The 17500-nt window shown below is 53.6% G+C and overlaps 1 pseudogene; it reads right to left on the bottom strand.

Moving 5' to 3' along the window:
• The window catches only part of LOC134433364 (zinc finger protein 883-like), a 189233-nt pseudogene that overhangs the window by 20639 nt on the left and 151094 nt on the right, over positions 1-17500 (bottom strand).

The following is a 17500-nucleotide window of genomic DNA, read 5'->3' as shown; positions in this document are numbered from 1 at the left end:
GTGGGGGATGGAGCTGGAGCAGCGCACGAAGCTCTTCTCGCACTCAGGGCACTCACAGGGCTTCCCTTACCGGTGCCTCCGTTTGTGTTGGGTCAAGTTAGAGCTGCTGGAGAAGCTCTTCCCACACTGGGGACACTCGTAGGGCCTCTCCCCAGTGCGGATCTTTTGGTGGCGGATCAGTTGGGAGCTATGGCTGAAGCTCTTCCCACATTCCTCACACTCGTGGGGCCTCTCCCCAGTGTGGGATTGTCAGTGCACAACAAGACAGGAGCTGTACCTTAAGCCCTGCCCGCAGTCAGGGCAGTGGAAGGGCCTCTCCTTTGTGTGCGTGTGCTGGTGATCGAGGAGATTGGAGCTGGTCTGAAACCTCTTCCTACATTGATCACACTCATAGGGCCGTTCCCCAGTGTGGGTCCTCTGGTGCCTGATCAGGTTGCAGTTCCTCCTGAAGCTCTTCCCACACTCCAAGGAGTGTGGGGCTTCTCCCCATCATGGAGCTGCTCGTGGAGCACCAGCTCCGAGCTCTGGCTCCATCTCCGGCCGCCTTCCCAGCCCAGGCTGGCTCTTTCCCCCTCAGATCCCTGCCAGCTGCGCTTGCAGCCCCTCCTCGTGCAGCCTCTCCAGGGCTTTTCCTTCCCGTTGGCTTCCTGAGTCGTGGAGCCACTCAAAATGGCCTCTTCCACCAGGTTCTGCCGCGGGCATTTGTCCTCCCTGCTCTCCATGCTCAGCTCCTGCTCTGGGGGAGGAAGGACAAGGACAGGATGGAATTTGCCGCCGTGCCACAGGCAAGGGCAAGGAAATCCCCCCAGGGCTGAGCTGCAGCCGGGGCCATGCTGGGCTGGGAGAGGGAGCAGCACAGAGGGGAAAGAGGCACTGACTTCCTCCTCACCTGCATCAGTGTCCCGGGGCATCTCCTCTTTCTCGCAGCCTCCCAAGCACTGCAAATGGGAAATCCTGGTTTGAAGACTACAAGGTATAGGCACACTGAGTTTGAAGTTCCTTCTGCCCAAGTCCATCTCTAAAAGTCACTGGCCATCTGAGCTCCATAAAAACCTCCCAAACACCAAGATTCAGCCATGGAAAAGCCTCCCAGGAGTTCCCCATCCCTGGTCCCTCCCCTTTGGTGTTCGGGGGTTCCCCCCGTCCCAGCTGCTGGGGTCACGCTTGGATTCGGGGTCCCCCTGGTGCTCGGTGCCCGCCCTGCCCAGGCTGCTGGCAGTCCCAGCAATGCCAAAAGCTCCCCCCTCTTCGCTCTCCCCATTCCGGGATGCCGCGGCTGTTTGGGCTCCCGGGCTCCCTTCTCCCCTCGTTCTCTGCTCTGGGCTGCAGTGGCTCCAAGGAGTCCCCCCTGTCCCTCTCCAGGCTCTTGAGGCTCCCGCCCATGGCGGCACTCCCCCCTCTCTGGGCTCCCCACTTTGGGCTCCTGGGGCACACAGGGCTCTGCTCCTCCAGGCTGCCTCTGCCGGCAGCCGCCACCGCCACCCCCCGATGTCCCCCAAGGGGCCTTTTCCGCTCAGCCTTGGACTGCTTCATTCACCAAACATCCCCCCAAAAACCCAACTGGGAGCAACTGGGAGTGACTGCGAACGTGCTGGAGGGAACTGGGATACACTGGGAGATAATGGGAGTGACTGGAACAAAAGTGAAGGTGAAAGAGAACAACTGGAACCATGTGGAGAACAACTGGTTCATAGTGGCAGGGACTGGGAGCACACTGGGCTCACCTTTGGATCATACTGGGAGGGACTGGACTAATACTGGGAGGATCTGAGAGCGACTGGGAACACAGCCTGCACATCATCCCCCATACTGGGCCTGACCGGGAGCAACTGGGAGCAAATGGCATCATACTGGGACTGACTGGGCTGATCTAGGAAGCAACTGGAACCATGCTGGAAACAGCTGGGACCATACTGGGAGAAACTGGAAGCAACTGGGAATATACTGGGACCACACTGGGAGGGCTGGCATGTGACAGGGATCAAACTGGAGCTTACTGGGATCCTATTGGGGTTGAAAGGGAGCAACTGGGATCACACTTTGGGCTACTGGGAGCAACTGAGAGAAACTGGGACAATGCTGCAAGCAAACTGGAGGAACTGGGAAGGACTGGATGCATGCTGGAGGCAACTGGGATACAATGGGCATGACTGGGGAATCATACTGGGATAACTGAACCCTTACTGGAGCCACTGGCAGTGCCTGGAAATGGCTACAGACATGCTGGGGGCAATTGGGATATACTGGGAGTGTCTGGAACAATACTGGAATGACTGGAACCACACTGGGAACAACTGGGACCATGCTGGGGAGAACTGGGACCACACTGGGAGCAACTGGGAGTGAGTGGGACCATACTGGGGGGACTGGGATCATATGGGGTATTGGAAAAAGGCTCCCAATATTACCAGTTAGATTGTGCCTGGGCCAGTCTGACCCTCGCTGCTGGGCCAAAGGCAGCAACTGCGGTGTATCACCCCAGAGATACCTTGGCTTGCTGGTGGTTGCAGCTGCACAGTGAACAAGTCCAGGCTTGTTAGGAACCCCGTTAGGAACCCTCAGGAGGAATAGTTTCAGGCGATGGTGAAGAGAAAAAGGAGAGGATTCTGCTGGAGGGTTTAATGTCCAGAGGTTTATTCCATGGTTACAGAGGTCTGAACGTGAGCAACTGCCCCAACAGAACCTCGGCCGCATGGTCTGATCACCTTTTTAAGCTCAGGGACAGGGGGAGGGGAGGTATAGGTGAGCCACCAACCAGGTGAGAGGGGCAGGGTCTCAGGGGAAGATGACACCCAGAAAGGCCAATGACCTCTGGGCATAGGGGCATCCTTTGAACTTGACCAACCACACGATGCCTTGCTGGAATGTTAATCCTGATTGACAGGACTCACTCAGCATGGGGGCAAGGGGGAAGGGAGAGAGACATAGCCACACCTGGGGGAATGACCTGGAAGGCCAAAATGGGACATTACAGCACACCACAACATCTCCCCCTAGTTTTGTTTAAAAGGAAGGGGACTTTGTGGTGCAGAATGATTGCCAAACCATGGTTGGTAAATCAGTTCTTCCTGTACAGGAGGGTCAGTGTTTTCCACTGAGGCTTCCAGGTCATCCATTGGAGCACTGAGGGCTTACAAATGGTAGACCTCAGGAGGGGGAGATGAGCTTGAAATTAACTTGAGCACCATGCGTTTGATTAGTCCAAAAACAATGCTAAAAACTACAATAACTATAACTAAATTAAACAGCACTAAAAACACAGTTTTCAGAATAGATCCCAACCAGCCCGAGAGTCCCCAGCCTTTGAACAGTGCATTCAGCCAGTTTTCAGTTTCTCTGTTGATGTCCGAGAGCTTTTGCCAAGGTAGTCCATATGTGGTTTGGGCTGCGGCACTATGCAGGAGGTCACAGGTGGGATGATCACGAGTAGAACGAGAAGCAGGCTCGGTCTCATGGCGTCTCGAGGCTACACACGAACAGTGGGATCTAAACTGGTACAAAAACTTGAAACAAACATATATTATAAACTATTCCAGATAGGAGGTTTAAGTGGAAATTCCTCCAGAGAACGCGTGCGGCGTTTTTTTCTCCAGGCAGCATGAGCAACCTGGGGTGCTTCTGTAGATTTCTCTGAGACCTTGGGAACATAGGCTTTACCCATTTGGAAGGAACCCACCTTAAACCAGAGGGGGTGGAGATGCAACGGGTACAGGGGGTGGGGACAGGGGGCCGGCAAGGGGCAGGGAAAATGTGGGAACAGGGGGCGGGGTCAGGGGGCAAGCAGGGGGCGGGGACACCGTGGGAACAAGGGGCGGGGCCAAGGGGCTGGCAGGAGGCGGGGACACCTGGTGACATCACGTCAGCAGACGCCCCCTGGGAGGAGTAGAGTGGTGGAGCTGAGGGTACTGCAGGAAAGGGAGGGGGAGGGGGGAAGGTGTCAAGAGGAACAGGAGGAGAGGGGGATGGGGCTGGAGTTTTGGGATGCTTAAGAGGATTTTGGGAAGAAGAAGACCAGGTTTGGGAAGATGCCACGTGGCATCCACCATCTTGTGGACCCCCTAGGGACTGGGGGCCATTTTGGGCATCACTGCTGTCTGGAAAGGTGACACATACTGTGGGTTTCTGAGGAGGGGACACAGGGGATTGGGAAAGGTTCCATGCAGCCTGGCCAGGGCCTTGTGGACAGGGCAACTCAGGCATTTTAACAGACTCCGGGAGTCGACTTCCCAATGAGTGTGCTCTCTTTAAAATGCCAAGTTTTGGGGAAAGAGGTTTAGGGGTTTTAGAGCAAGGAGAGGGAGAAACAGGGAGAGCAGAGGTACATGGCTTTACATTTGACTTTTTCTCCATTTCCTTTTGTTTGAGCAATGCTGTTCGAATTTGTAAACTCCAAAACACAAATTTAGCTGAGGGTGCATTGCCAGATTGTCCTAAGGTTATCAATTCATTCCCAACTTTATCCCAGAATTGAATATTGTGGATTTCTTCAGGGGAGATTTGTGGGAAGTGGAGGAAAAGCCATCTTATAAACTGTTTTAATTTTCCCTTTGAGAACTTCACATTACCACTGTCTAAAATGCTAACAATATTATAAAACACTCCTTTTTGTACAATGCTGAGTTTCGAACCCATGTTAGATGTAAAAAAGCAAAGTACTAAATCCCGCCTGACCAAAAACAAAGCTAAAATCAGCTACCGATTTCTAAAAAAAAAAAAAAAAACCACAGATTGGAAAGCGATAACGAGCAGACAAAAGCTTCACAATGCAGCTGTATATACTGCTTTTAAAATTCCTGGGCAGCAGCAGCAGCAGGGCACGCCCTGCCGAGCCGAGGCAGAAACAAAGCCTCCCCCACCGTGGAATGCAGCCCCCCCCGTGGAGCAGAGAGAGCAGCCACGCCACGTGGCAAGCCGAAACCGGGGCCCCCCACGCCGCGTCTGCAGAGAACCCCCCCTCCCCCGCGCAGAGAGAGAGAGAGAGAGAGAGAGAGAGAGAGAGAGATAGAACCCCCGACCACGTGGAGAGAGCCGAGCACGCTGCGCTGCAGAGCCGGGGGGAAGGGCAGAGAGCTCCCACTCCGGCGCGAATTTCAAAAGAGAGTAACATACGCAGAAGAAAGCTAAAAGCTAGAACGCAATAAATTCCCGTCTGTGGGGCTGCGCAGCCAAAAATGCAAAGGCAAAAAGGAACAGAACTCACGGTAGAGTCTGTTTTTAAGCTCCTGCTGTACCGAGAGCAGAGATACTCACCCAAAATGGAAGCTGTAGCTGGCTGGGTACAGGCAGGTCTTTTCACCGGAACAGGAACTCTCTGTGGGCAAGAGAGGCTACCCTGTCCTCCCTCTGGAAAATCTGCTCACCAGAAAGGAGCTGGGCTTTCCACAGGTGCCGAACAGTCCACAAAACTTCTTCTGGGAATATTCCCAAAGTCTCTAGCTGAGGGCAATGCAACCAAAGCCCTTTTCAGCTGGATGCACGGCTGCCAGAAGCTTCTCCAAGGTACTGCAGGTCCGTCTCAGGCTGCAGAGTCGCTTAGCCTGCCTCAGGGACGCCAAATATTGGAAAAAGGCTCCCAATATTACCAGTTAGATTGTGCCTGGGCCAGTCTGACCCTCGCTGCTGGGCCAAAGGCAGCAACTGCGGTGTATCACCCCAGAGATACCTTGGCTTGCTGGTGGTTGCAGCTGGGCACTGAACAAGTCCAGGCTTGTTAGGAACCCCGTTAGGAACCCTCAGGATGAATAGCTTCAGGCGATGGTGAAGAGAAAAAGGAGAGGATTCTGCTGGAGGGTTTAATGTCCAGAGGTTTATTCCATGGTTACAGAGGTCTGAACGTGAGCAACTGCTCCAACAGAACCTCGGCCGCATGGTCTGATCACCTTTTTAAGCTCAGGGACAGGGGGAGGGGAGGTACAGGTGAGCCAACAACCAGGTGAGAGGGGCAGGGTCTCAGGGGAAGATGACACCCAGAAAGGCCAATGACCTCTGGGCATAGGGGCATCCTTTGAACTTGACCAACCACACGACGCCTTGCTGGAATGTTAAGCCTGATTGACAGGACTCACTCAGCATGGGGGCAAGGGGGAAGGGAGAGAGACATAGCCACACCTGGGGGAATGACCTGGAAGGCCAAAATGGGACATTACAGCACACCACAACACTCATTTATGGAGCCAACTCCCCCAGTCATCAGGCAGTTTACTAATTCAGCTGTAGACCAAATAAAAGAACAGCCACCTGTGTTGATCAAAGACCCTGAATCTAAACAAATTTTTGGCACCTTCCCATTGATTACTTGGGGAAGAGAAGATGTCTTTGTCTCTATAGAAACACTGGCAAGATGGATCCCAGCAAAATACATAAAAACTCTTTCTGGGAACCGCGAGGCAAACACCAGAGCCACCATCGAAGAACAGAATGGAAGCCTAAGAGAGCCAGCAGCAGCCTGGGAAAGAACAAGGAGAAGGACAGAAGAAGATCTCCTAAGCAGCGCTGACCACACACACCAAGACCAAGATGGCTCAGACATCATTAACCAGGATATATGACTTAACATTTGTAAAAATTATATTTTAGCATTGATATATGGTTCTTCTAATAAGCTTTGTTCACACCCGTGCCTTACAGTAGAGAAAGTTTAGTGGGACCACAACTTAAGTTCCACCTTCTAATCTCTTCATCTGTTTACTTTAAGGACACCCAAGCCTCCAGATACTAAATTACCAAAGTCAGAGGATGCTGCCATTGGTTGCTGCTGCAGCAAGAATCTGGATGCTCCTCACTGAGCCACATGCCTTCAGCTGGGTGCCACCACAGACAAGCCACAAATTCTTGTCCATGGCCATGCCTGTCAGGCATTTGAAAGCATGTGTTTTTTCAACCTGCTGTCACATAGGGAGTCAGAGTACCAGGGCATCCAGCTGCTAAAAGATCAAGGAAACAAGATCCAGATAGAAGGCAACAACGACTGCTTCCCTAGACTTTCCAAACACAGGGGTTTGCGAGGCTGGCTTTCATCTTTAGTTAAGACTGTAGTGTGGGCTTTGTTTTTGTATTCATTGTGTTGGTTGTTTTGTCCTTTTTTGCTAAATGCCTGCAAAACTCGATAGCAGAAGCCTTTCTTATAGATAACAAAAAGGGGGAGACGTGAGGGCCCAGGGGCCAACCACTGGAACTGTAATACCTCAGGGCAAAGTGACCAAGGTAAAGGAGAGACACCGCTCTGAATGCAATGGCGTCACCCATGGGCATTTGCAGGCTCATGGTGTTTTATTGGTATCACCCGGTTCAACTGCTGTATTTTCCTTATATGTATTTCCCCTATGATGTCCTCGCCTCTCCTGTACCGTTTCAGTCCTGGCTCTTTCCACTGCTCCCCAGCTTTTCCCCCCAATTTTCCCTCTGAGTGCCAAGCCCCATTTTGTCTCTGTTCTGGACCCTCTTCAGGGCAATCCACTGATGTGTTTGCAGTTCCACACAAAGATCCCTCACTCGCCTCGTTCACCAGCAGTTTAAGCAAGCGTGCTCCCAGCTCTGCGTGTGCAGGTCACACACAGAGGTTGCTGTGGGCAGGCTGCAAAGCAGGGACTGAGTGCAACAGAGAACCTGGCTTCTAATAAAAGGCACGAATACCGCAACCCACCAAAGAAAAGACATGCATGTCTCTACTTTTTCCTTATCCTCTCAGTCCTCATGCCACTTTCCCCATTTTTTCTGACTGGGAATTTGGCTTCTCTCTCTCCTGTCTGCAGGTCCAGCCACACGTATGACCCTGCAGGAACAGCCTGACCCACAGAGAAGTGGAGGAGCACATTTTGTCAGGAAATTTAGAGACAGGACAAGGAAAAATGGGATCAAACTTCCGCAAGAGGCAGAAGGGATTAGATAATGGGAAGAAGTTCTTTACTCTCAGGGTGCTTGTCCCAGACACAGGGACCAGTGCACAGAGGCTGTGGATGCCCCATCCCCACCAACATCCAAGGCCAGGTGGGACAGGGGCCGCAGCAACCTGCTCTGCTGGGAGCTTGCTCAGCTTGGAACCACATCATCTTCAGGGTCCCTTCCATGCCAAACCATTCCAGGATTTGATCATTCTGACATCCCCACCTCCCACTGCGCAGCGGCCCTGAAACTTCAGTGACATCACAGCTCACAGACGGTTCCAGGTGGAACATCCAGGACCTGGAAACAAGCACAGCAGACACTTCACCAGCTGCCAAGGGTCAGTTGCCGCTCGCTCTGCACTCTGACACTCAGCACAGAGCTGCTGCTGCTGCCTGGGCTTTCCTGCCACCTGATCTGGAGTGCCGATCCCAGCACAATGTGCTCTGCTGTGCCCGTGGAGGTACAGTGCCATGCCAGCAGGGGGCACCCGGCTTGGGCAGGCTGCAGCCATGTGGGAATGGATGGTGTGGGACAGGAAGCCCACTGGGAGATTGTGCTGCCCCTTGCAGATTGACAGAGACACTGTGGAGGAGATGGATGTGGACCAGGGGCTGGATGAGGTAGAAATGATGGAGGTGGACTCCTCCTCTGCTTCCATGTCCTCCACTGTGGAGGACATGGAATTAGACGAGGAGGACAACATCGAAGAGATGGAGGTGGATGAGGAGGATGACAACGAGGACATGGAAGTGGACGAGGAGAATGAGGAGGAGCCCATGGTCCTTGGCGGAAGATGGAGCCCCACAGGTAAGACAGGCAGATGCTTCCCACGCCCTGCCAACACACACACACTGGGTCCCCTGACACCAGGCTGGGGCTGGGCTGGATGGCCCTGCTCAGGGACACGGTGCCCGCAGGGGGCCTGGATTGTGCTGCCACAAGCACCAGCCTCGGCCTGCCCTGTGCTTGCCTGGGGCCACGCCAGCCCTGCCGGCCCCGGCTCAGCCCCTGGGGCCCAGCTGCCAGCCCTGCTGGGCCCAGTGCTGGCGGCTAAGTCCAGCTCTGCTGCTTCCTTTCTTCCAGGACTCATGCACATGATGGCACTGCTCCGATGCCTTTGTAAATACGTTTGAGAATTCAGAAGTTGCTTGTAAATATATTGACTGCGTTGGAAGTTCTTTGTAAATATGTTTCGAAGATTGTTAGCCCATCAGATCCCATGTAAATATGTTCTGTACATTATTCCTGTTGTTGTAATAACGATTGTCACAACGAAACTTCTTCTGTAAATCTGAGATTTGCCGATTTTCGGCAAATAAATCCTGTTTCTTTTTAAAGCCTGACTTCTCTTGGCCATTCCTTTGGGCGCAGGCAGCTTTTGTCCACTTGTGGTTTACATTTGTTCCACGTTCCCAGGGCTGGAGGTCCCTGGGGGTGTTGGCACGGCCACCCTGAGGCTGGGGGTCCCTGTGCACAGGGGCTCCCACTGACACAACTCCTGGCACTGGGCACTGCTGCTCTTCGTGGCCTGGGGCACAGCGCTGTCCCCAAGAGCTCAGCTCTCACCAGCTCTCACACAGGGAGCTCTCACAGAACTGGTGCCTGCAGCCATGCCACCAAAGCAGGCAGCAAACCTTCAGCCACCCTTCCTGCTGCAGCCACAGGCACTCCTGGGCCCAGAGCCGCCGGCAGGCCACAGCCCTGCAAAATCCACCTGCACGCTCTCAAGGCCACCACAGCCTTGGTAACTGGGCCACCTGCATCTGGGCTGCTGCAGGGGCTGATCTTTAAGCCTTGGTGCCTCCAAAGGCCCTGGGCTCTGCTTCCCAGCCTGCTCTGCACTGCCCTGAGCCCGCATTGTTCCAGAGACAAAAGCCAAGCCAGGGCATCCTCACCCTGCCTGCATTCCTGCTGCTGCCAGCGGCCACGGGCCCCTGGGCCCCACTTGGGTGACAGCTGCAGGGACAGGGCAGCCTGTGCTGGGCAGGGGGCACGGGGCTTTGGGCCCTGGGGCTGCTGCTGCTGCTGCTGCTGCTGGGGGCCATGGGCCCAACAGGGCCCCGAGCTCAGCCCCTGCCCGGGCAGCTGCCCCCAAAGCCCCACACTCCCCGAGCATCCCCATCACAGCTGCCAGGGGGAAATTCCACGGGCTTCAGGAAAGAAATTCCCCATAGTGACTAAACCAAAGGGTCCAAGGGGAAAGTCAGCACCCACTGGTGTTTACAGCACCTTGACAATGGTGGCTGCAGGGCAGGTGAGATCTCCAGCGCCTCTGGCAGCGCCTGCTCTGCACGTGAGCCTGTGGGGCTGCTCACAGTGGGACACAGCACTGGGCTCAGGCCAGCCCTCTTCCCCTCACAGCTGATCCCAAGGAGCAGGCTCACAAAGCAGTTTCAGACCACTTCCTGCAGATATTTCAAAGCACTAAATGGCATTCAAAAACCCAAACTGACGATTTATTTTTGGTGTTGTGGCATGAGAAGCCAGGAAGGTGCCTCTGAATGTGCACTCAGGGCAGTTCCATTGCCATCCCAAAGGGATCACAAAGGACAGGCCTCAGCTTTCAGCACTGTTGAGCTCCTCACCCAGCAATGAAGTCTGAGGGAGAGGCAATGTTTTGCAGGCCGGGGGGCCTACCACTGGAATAGTAATACCTGATGACAATGATATGGAATTAAAGAAAGGTGAATAACCCCTCTGAATACAATGATCTTGCTCATTGTCTTTTGTGGGATCATGCAGATTCAGCACATTTTCTTGGTATCATGAACTTTCTCCTTTCCTTATATATACTCTTCTAGGATGTTCTCCCCTCTCTTAACACTTGTTAGTCCTGAATTACTGCATACAAGGTCCTTTTTTCCCTCATGGAAATCCTTGTGTGTCCACCCCCCTTTTGTCTCCCTCCCTGGACCCTCTCCAGCGCAATCCACAGTATTTGCAGTTCCACACATGGATCCCTCTCTTGCCTCATCCATCATGCATTCCAGCAAGTCTGCTCCTACCTCTGGGAGTGCAGGTCTCTCACAGTGTCTGGCTGTGGGCACATCTCAAGGGCTGCCCAAACAGGGACCTTCTTTGAGAATTCCTGAGAGCCACTCCAGTGACAATGCGGCTCTTCCACCGTCACGGGACAGAAGACGCCTCGGCTCAGCTAGCACCCTGGATTGGGACCTGAGTTTTATATGGGCTTGCTTAAGGCAGCGTTGGCACCATGCAGCAGCAACAGGGCCGGCTCAGCTGGTGAAGCCCAGGGACATTTTGAAACACCTGCATCCAGAGCAACCAGAGCAGTGAGCTGGGGGACAGTGGCCTGCAGTGCAGGATCCTTGGGTGATATTTTAGTCCTGTGGGTGGGCCACCCTTTACATCAGGGGCAGCTCTGGGTAACAAATTATCCAAACCTTAGAGGGATATATAACTTCCAGTTAGGTAGTCTCTCCTTTCAGAGTGGAAGACTTTTACTAAGGGAAGTTGAAAGTCATTTGTTCATTGGCTTTTTAAGGAGCTCCCAGACATGTCTGTTGATTCAGTTTGTCATGTAGCATTTTGAGACTGAGTTAGGGAAAGACTCTATCTTTTGCAAACTCAGAGAGTGATAAGAGTCGCAAAATTTTACCCAATTTTTCATATGATTTATGGAGTTTTCTCAAGGGTTCAAAGTTCTAATATTCAACCCAGAGTTGGAGTTCTGCCCCCAGCATTCCTGAACCCACAGACACCATTAGGATGAGAGACAGGAACTGCTGTAAAGCACAGACAAGCCACCTGCTGTCTGCCATCTCCCCTCCTTCTCTACCCGCCAGCCACGTCTGTAGTGATCACACAGGCCTGGATGCGACCCTCACCCATTCTCCAGTACCTCTCCTCACTGGATCCCCCTCAGATAGCTCACAAAATGGAGTCCCTCCTCTGGAGGGGGTCATCAATGTAAAACTCCCTCCCACCCCCAGCTCTCTCATCAGGTCCTCCCCCTATTTTGGTCCCAGCTCTGGGTCAGGTACCACCCCTGCATTGGGATCCAGCGCTTCCTTGCCTACTCCCGCTGTCCTACCCCCTCCAACTCAGCCCCTTGTGGATCCCACACTGTCGGAGCTGGAAGTGTGAGGGGCGGTAACCGGAAGGCCGCCATCTTGGCTACCAAAGGCCCACAACACCGGGCCTGGCCAGTCACCCCAAGGCCCCGCTCCTCTGCCAAAGAACAAGTTCCCTCTTCTGGAGAGGAGAGGGAAGGTTCATCCCACCTTCAGCATGAGCCTGAGGATTCTTGGATAAGGATGCGGAAGCTGGCGGCAGAAGAGGGGGATTGGGAATTGGTAGCTAAAATACAAGCAGCACCGGTGCAGTACCAGAAGGGGGCGAACCCTCGATGGGAAACTTTCACACACGGAAGATGAAAGATCTTTATAAAGCAGCCAAACACCATGGTCGGGGGTCACCATACTTTAATAATTTTTTAAATGCCACCTTCACTACACATGTTATGGTACCTCACGATCTGCTCCATTTTATGCACATCCGACTTTCTCCCACTGAAATTATTCTGTGGGAAAGAATGGGGGAAAAACTAATATAACAGCTATTAAAAGACTATGCTAGAGGAGACAGGCAGGCACACCTAACACTAGTCCATCTAGGGAGGAAGATTTCAATAAATCTCATTCAATAGACCTTCCCTGAGCTCGGTTAGAAGAGATAAAAGTGCTGCAAAGACAGGTCTCATTGTTGCCTTCTATGCCAAGGCAGGCGACCTGGTTCTGAGGTACAGCTCGACAGCCCTCTCTCTAGGGCCGTTCGGGCCAATGACATACGCAGACACCAATGTGGTGGACGGTCAAAAGGCGTTTATTACTTCTTCTCATGGGGTCTTATAGTCTTAGGGGTCTCTACGTCAAAAAAGGGGTTTGTCCTTCTTACCTAGGGTTAGTAGGGAATGGAAAAGTACTGGGTAAGGGATGGAAAGTTACTGGCTTCAGTGGGGCAACATTCCTATTGTTAGTGGGACCACATTCCTATGTTAATTTCTTATCTATGAGTACCTGAGGGTCTTATCTATGGGGAACCGAAGGTCCTAGCTTCCCGTGACATCGCGAAATCTTCCGCAGCGCCTCTTCCCTAGCTACCACATCTCCCCCTCCCTTTTCACAAATGAATGAGGTAGTCGTGTACGTAGATACTGAATTAAGGTATAAAGTTGTGACTTGACAAGGGAAAGGGATTTTGGGAAACCTGAGTAAGCTTTTGCCAGACAAGTTTTGAAAACCTTGTGACTGGCAGTGTTCTTTGGTTGAATTCCCTGGTTGAATTCACAGCAGTTGTCGTCGCCCTATGAACAGGATGTTGGTCCGTTCCAGGCGGCCCTGAACGAACGAGACCAGCTTGTTCAGCAGGCATGGTCCGAAGGTGACTGTTAGAAACAGCATCGCCAATGGACCTATCAGGGCAGAAATCAAAGTGGTTAGCCAAGGTGATTGATTGAACCAGGACTCGTACCAGCTCTGTTGGGCCTCCCTGTCTTTCTGCCTCTGGGCCAGTCTGTTCCGGAGTTCTGCCATGGAGTCTCTCACGACTCCCGTGTGGTCTGCATAGAAACAGCACTCTTCTTTCAAGGCGGCACACAGGCCCCCTTGCTGCATGAACAGGAGGTCCAGGCCCCGCCTGTTCTGCAAGACCACTTCTGAGAGTGAGGAGACTGACTTCTCTAGATAGGAGATGGATTTCTCAATCCTCTGCAGGTCCTCGTCAATCGTTGCCTGCAGTTGGGACAGTCCTTGGTGCTGTGTCGCTAGGGCTGAGACACCCGTGGCCGTTCCTGCTGCTCCCAGGCCGAGCAGCATTGCGATAGTTATACCTGTCATTATTTCTCTTTTGTGGATCCGGCTGGGTCCCTCAAGAAGATGGTACATCTCTTCGTCTGAGTGGTACAAGACCCTAGGAACAATCAGAACTTGGACACAGAAGTCGTTAGAGTCATTGAACTTGGGAAGGAACACACAAGGACTCACTCCGGATCGCTGGCAAACCCACATCCCCGATGCGGATGGGACTGCCCACTTATTGTTTTTCCTGTTCAGCCTGCTAATTTTGGTGCAGATGTTACCTCCCCGCTTAGCTAGGGTTGAATTGCCAAAGCATCTGCCTCGGCCTGTGACTTGACTCAGGGTGATTCCTTTGCGAGGGGTATCCCATCTGCACTGGTGAGGGGCGTCGGCTGTGGAATAACTGAAGGGAGTGTCTAAAGCGACTCCTTCGTAAAAGGGAGGTTTGACGTCGTAACAAAGCCAGCAGGATTCGGTTAGGTTAGGGTTGGATTCATTCAGGGATACAAAGGTAGCCTCTAACATACGAAGGATTGGGTCTGCGTCTGACCCGGTTAAGCGACTCATCTGGAAGGTTTCCGCTTGACCGGTCGGGACATTGCTGACCCCTGTGGGTAAGGTTTTGGGGTAGGTTATGTTTCTCCCTTTCGGCACGCTTTTAATCACTTTGTTGGGTCCGACTGCTCGGGGTGCTGACGGCTGGAGCCTGATAATTTGCACGTTCACCCTCTCTTTTGACCCTTGAAGGACCACTGTCCACGTTCTGCCTGTGGCCCAGCTAGGGTGGTCTGGCTGCAGGACCGTCATGTTGTAATCAGTGCATGCCCGAAAGTTAGGGATTTTAACTTGGTTTCGATGGGGGTTTTCACGAAAGAAGAAGGGTATTTTGCAGCCGATGGGTGCCCAGGTGAACTGTAAGAATTTGTCTGGCTCTTGTGGATCCCACCCAGGCCCCGACGGTCTGGCATCTGTAACTATGGTCTCGCAGCCCCAGTGCCCACAATATCCCCACCCTGGGTGATTGCAGTAGCTTTTCCCAGGGTTTGAAGCTGGGCACCAGTAGGATAGGTACGAGTGTTTGGCGTGTAGGGAATAGGGGTTTGCCCTTGGCTGTCCTGGAAACAGGTCGGTGATGCGGAGCACGAAGGATGGAGTGTTCGGTGTGGTGATTTCTCTGAGTGCTTTGCCACTACCAAGGTGTCGCATGACCCACCTGAAGGGCTGATGGGAGTAGTGGACTGGGCTGGCTTGCCCTCTAGCGACAAGCCCCAACAGCAAAATCACACAGAAGCACCCTTGGTGTTTGTGTCTCACCCGTGCGGGTCTCTCGGGTGCTGCCTGACGGCTTGGTGGTCTGTCGCTTTCGTCTGGAACCGGGATGTACGCGTCACGAGGGCGTCCCACGAGCAGGTCCTGTAAACAAAGACTCGCAATTCTCGTCAGTCTCATTCTGCTCGCTATGAAGGTCCGGTTTAATCGACTTAAGTGGACACCACCTGATTTTGCCGTCCTTTTTGACAGCCGCGTACCCTCGCCCCGTGAGCATCAGCCTCCAACCCCGTTCCCACTCGCCTAGCTCGTTTCTGATTACCACCTGTGGGCCCTCTTCTAGCGTTCGAGTGGCCCAGTGTTTTTGGACGGGACTGTTTGTTTCGTCCCCCCTAGGGAATTGATTCAGTGCCAGCAAAGCGGTTGCCAGCATGCGTGCCTGATCTCCTGGGGGAATGGCATTGGCAAAGCCCTCTGCTTTTGCCAATACTTCTATCTTGGTTTTCAGGGTCTGGTTTGCTCTCTCAACTATGGCCTGCCCTGTACTGTTGTGTGGGATGCCTTGCACTAACGTGATGCCCCATTTTGCAGCGAATTCCTGTACTTGTTTAGAGATGAAATTGGAGCCATTGTCCGTTTTGATCTGCTTGGGGATACCAAGCCAAGCCATGGCTGTCAGCCAGTGCTGAATTGTGTTTTTGGAGTTGGTTTTGGGGTGCTGTGTAGCTATGATCGTCCCGCTATAAGTGTCTACTGTCACTGCAAGCCATGCTCGGGGCTTCATCAGTTCGCACCAGGTGAAGTCCGACTGCCAGATTTCTGAGGGCTTGAGACCTCTCGGGTTGACTCCGTAGGTCCAAAGGGGTGACTTCTGGCAGTAAGGGCAAGTGGCTACCACATGTTTCGCGTCCGCTGTCGGGATTCCGCATCTCTTCGCCAGTGCTTTGACTCCGATGTGGAGCGACTCGTGCAGCTGACGAGCTCTTTGCAGGGTCCAAACGCCTTTTGCTGCGGCGTCCACTTTATCGTTGCCGGTCTGGAAGTAGCCTTTGACTGGGTCATGGCTGTTGATGTGGATGACTGACACGGTGCCCTGTCGCGAGGAAAGTGCTTCTTCCAGCATTAGGGCTGCTGCTGATGTCGACACTCCTGGTCCTGCCATGGACAGGCAGAGCCTTGCCACGAATATAGAGTCCGTTACGATGTTGAGGTGTTCGTCTTGGAAGAGTCCGCACGCCAAAACCACTGCTGCTGCCTCCAGCTGTTGCACCGACAGTGTGGGGTCACACGCTTTGACGCAGTGCCATTGCTCTCCTGCCTGCCACACTGCTGCTGCAGTTGAAGTCGTGGAGGAAGCGTCTGTGAAGACCGTTGGTCCTGGCTGCGGTCTGTCCTTGACCTTCGGTGGCACGTCCACGTCGACTACGGTCAGCAGCTTCGTCCAGGGTGGCTTGGAGGAGTAGGAGATTTCTCCTCCGAAGCCGGAGAGAGCAAGGGCCAGGTACTCCGATATTGTGGCTGACTCCGAGGTCGGCTGCTTGCGAAACGGAAGGTGGATGCTTGTTGGCTCTGTCCCTAGGTGTTTCAAGGCGAGTCTCCTGCCTTTCATGATGAGGCTGGCGATGCATTCGATTCCTGGGGAAAATGCACGAGCGGGTCTTCCGAGGACCACCCATTGGATCGGTCGGGCCTTTTCAGCGAGTCCTTGAGCCAGTGCTCCCACTCCCCCCTTCGGTGTAAAGTGGACGTACAAGTCCAGTGGCATGGCCGGGTTCCACCTGGCAAGCGTGCCAGTGGACATCTGGTTTTCGATGAAGTCGAGGGAGCTCGTTGCTTGCGGTGTCAGCTCCTTGGGATCCCAGGGGTTCTTCCCTTTCAGGAGTTCGTACAGAGGGTCCATGACTTCGGGAGGAATCAGGACAACGTTGCAAAGCCACTGCAGCGATCCCACCAGGCGTTGCACGTCGTGGAGCGTCTTGATGTCTCGGTTGACCTTCATCTCGGGGGGTGTCACGTAGGAGCTTGTGATTCCTACTCCCAGGAAGGTCACGCAGGGTCCTCTCTTGATTTTTGCGCTCGCGATCTCGAAGCCGTTGGCCTGAAGGGTCTCTGTGATTATGGTCACCAGGTCATCTACTTGGCTTGTTGATGGTGCTGCAACCAGGATGTCGTCCATGTACTGGATGATGGTTGCGGTGGGATTGGAGTGTCGGACCGGCGTCAGTGCTTTGTCCACGGTGATCTGGCATATGGTCGGGCTGTCGACCAGGCCTTGTGGAAGCACTCTCCATTGGAAGCGAAGGTTGGGCCGCTCGCCGTTCCGAAACGCCACGGAAAAGGCAAATCGTTCTCTGTCCTCAGGGTGCAGGGGTATTGAAAAGAAACAGTCCTTGATGTCCAGTACTGCGCACGGCTGCCCTTCGGGGATGGCTGAATTCGCGGGTAGCAGTGTCTGGACTGGACCCAGGGGTCGGATCGTCTTGTTCACCTCTCTCAGGTCGTGGACGAGACGATAGCCTTGTCCGGAC

The sequence above is a fragment of the Melospiza melodia genome, unplaced genomic scaffold, assembly GCF_035770615.1.
Source record: "Melospiza melodia melodia isolate bMelMel2 unplaced genomic scaffold, bMelMel2.pri scaffold_18, whole genome shotgun sequence".
Taxonomy (NCBI): domain Eukaryota; kingdom Metazoa; phylum Chordata; class Aves; order Passeriformes; family Passerellidae; genus Melospiza; species Melospiza melodia.
This window is presented reverse-complemented; position numbering and strand designations above follow the sequence as displayed.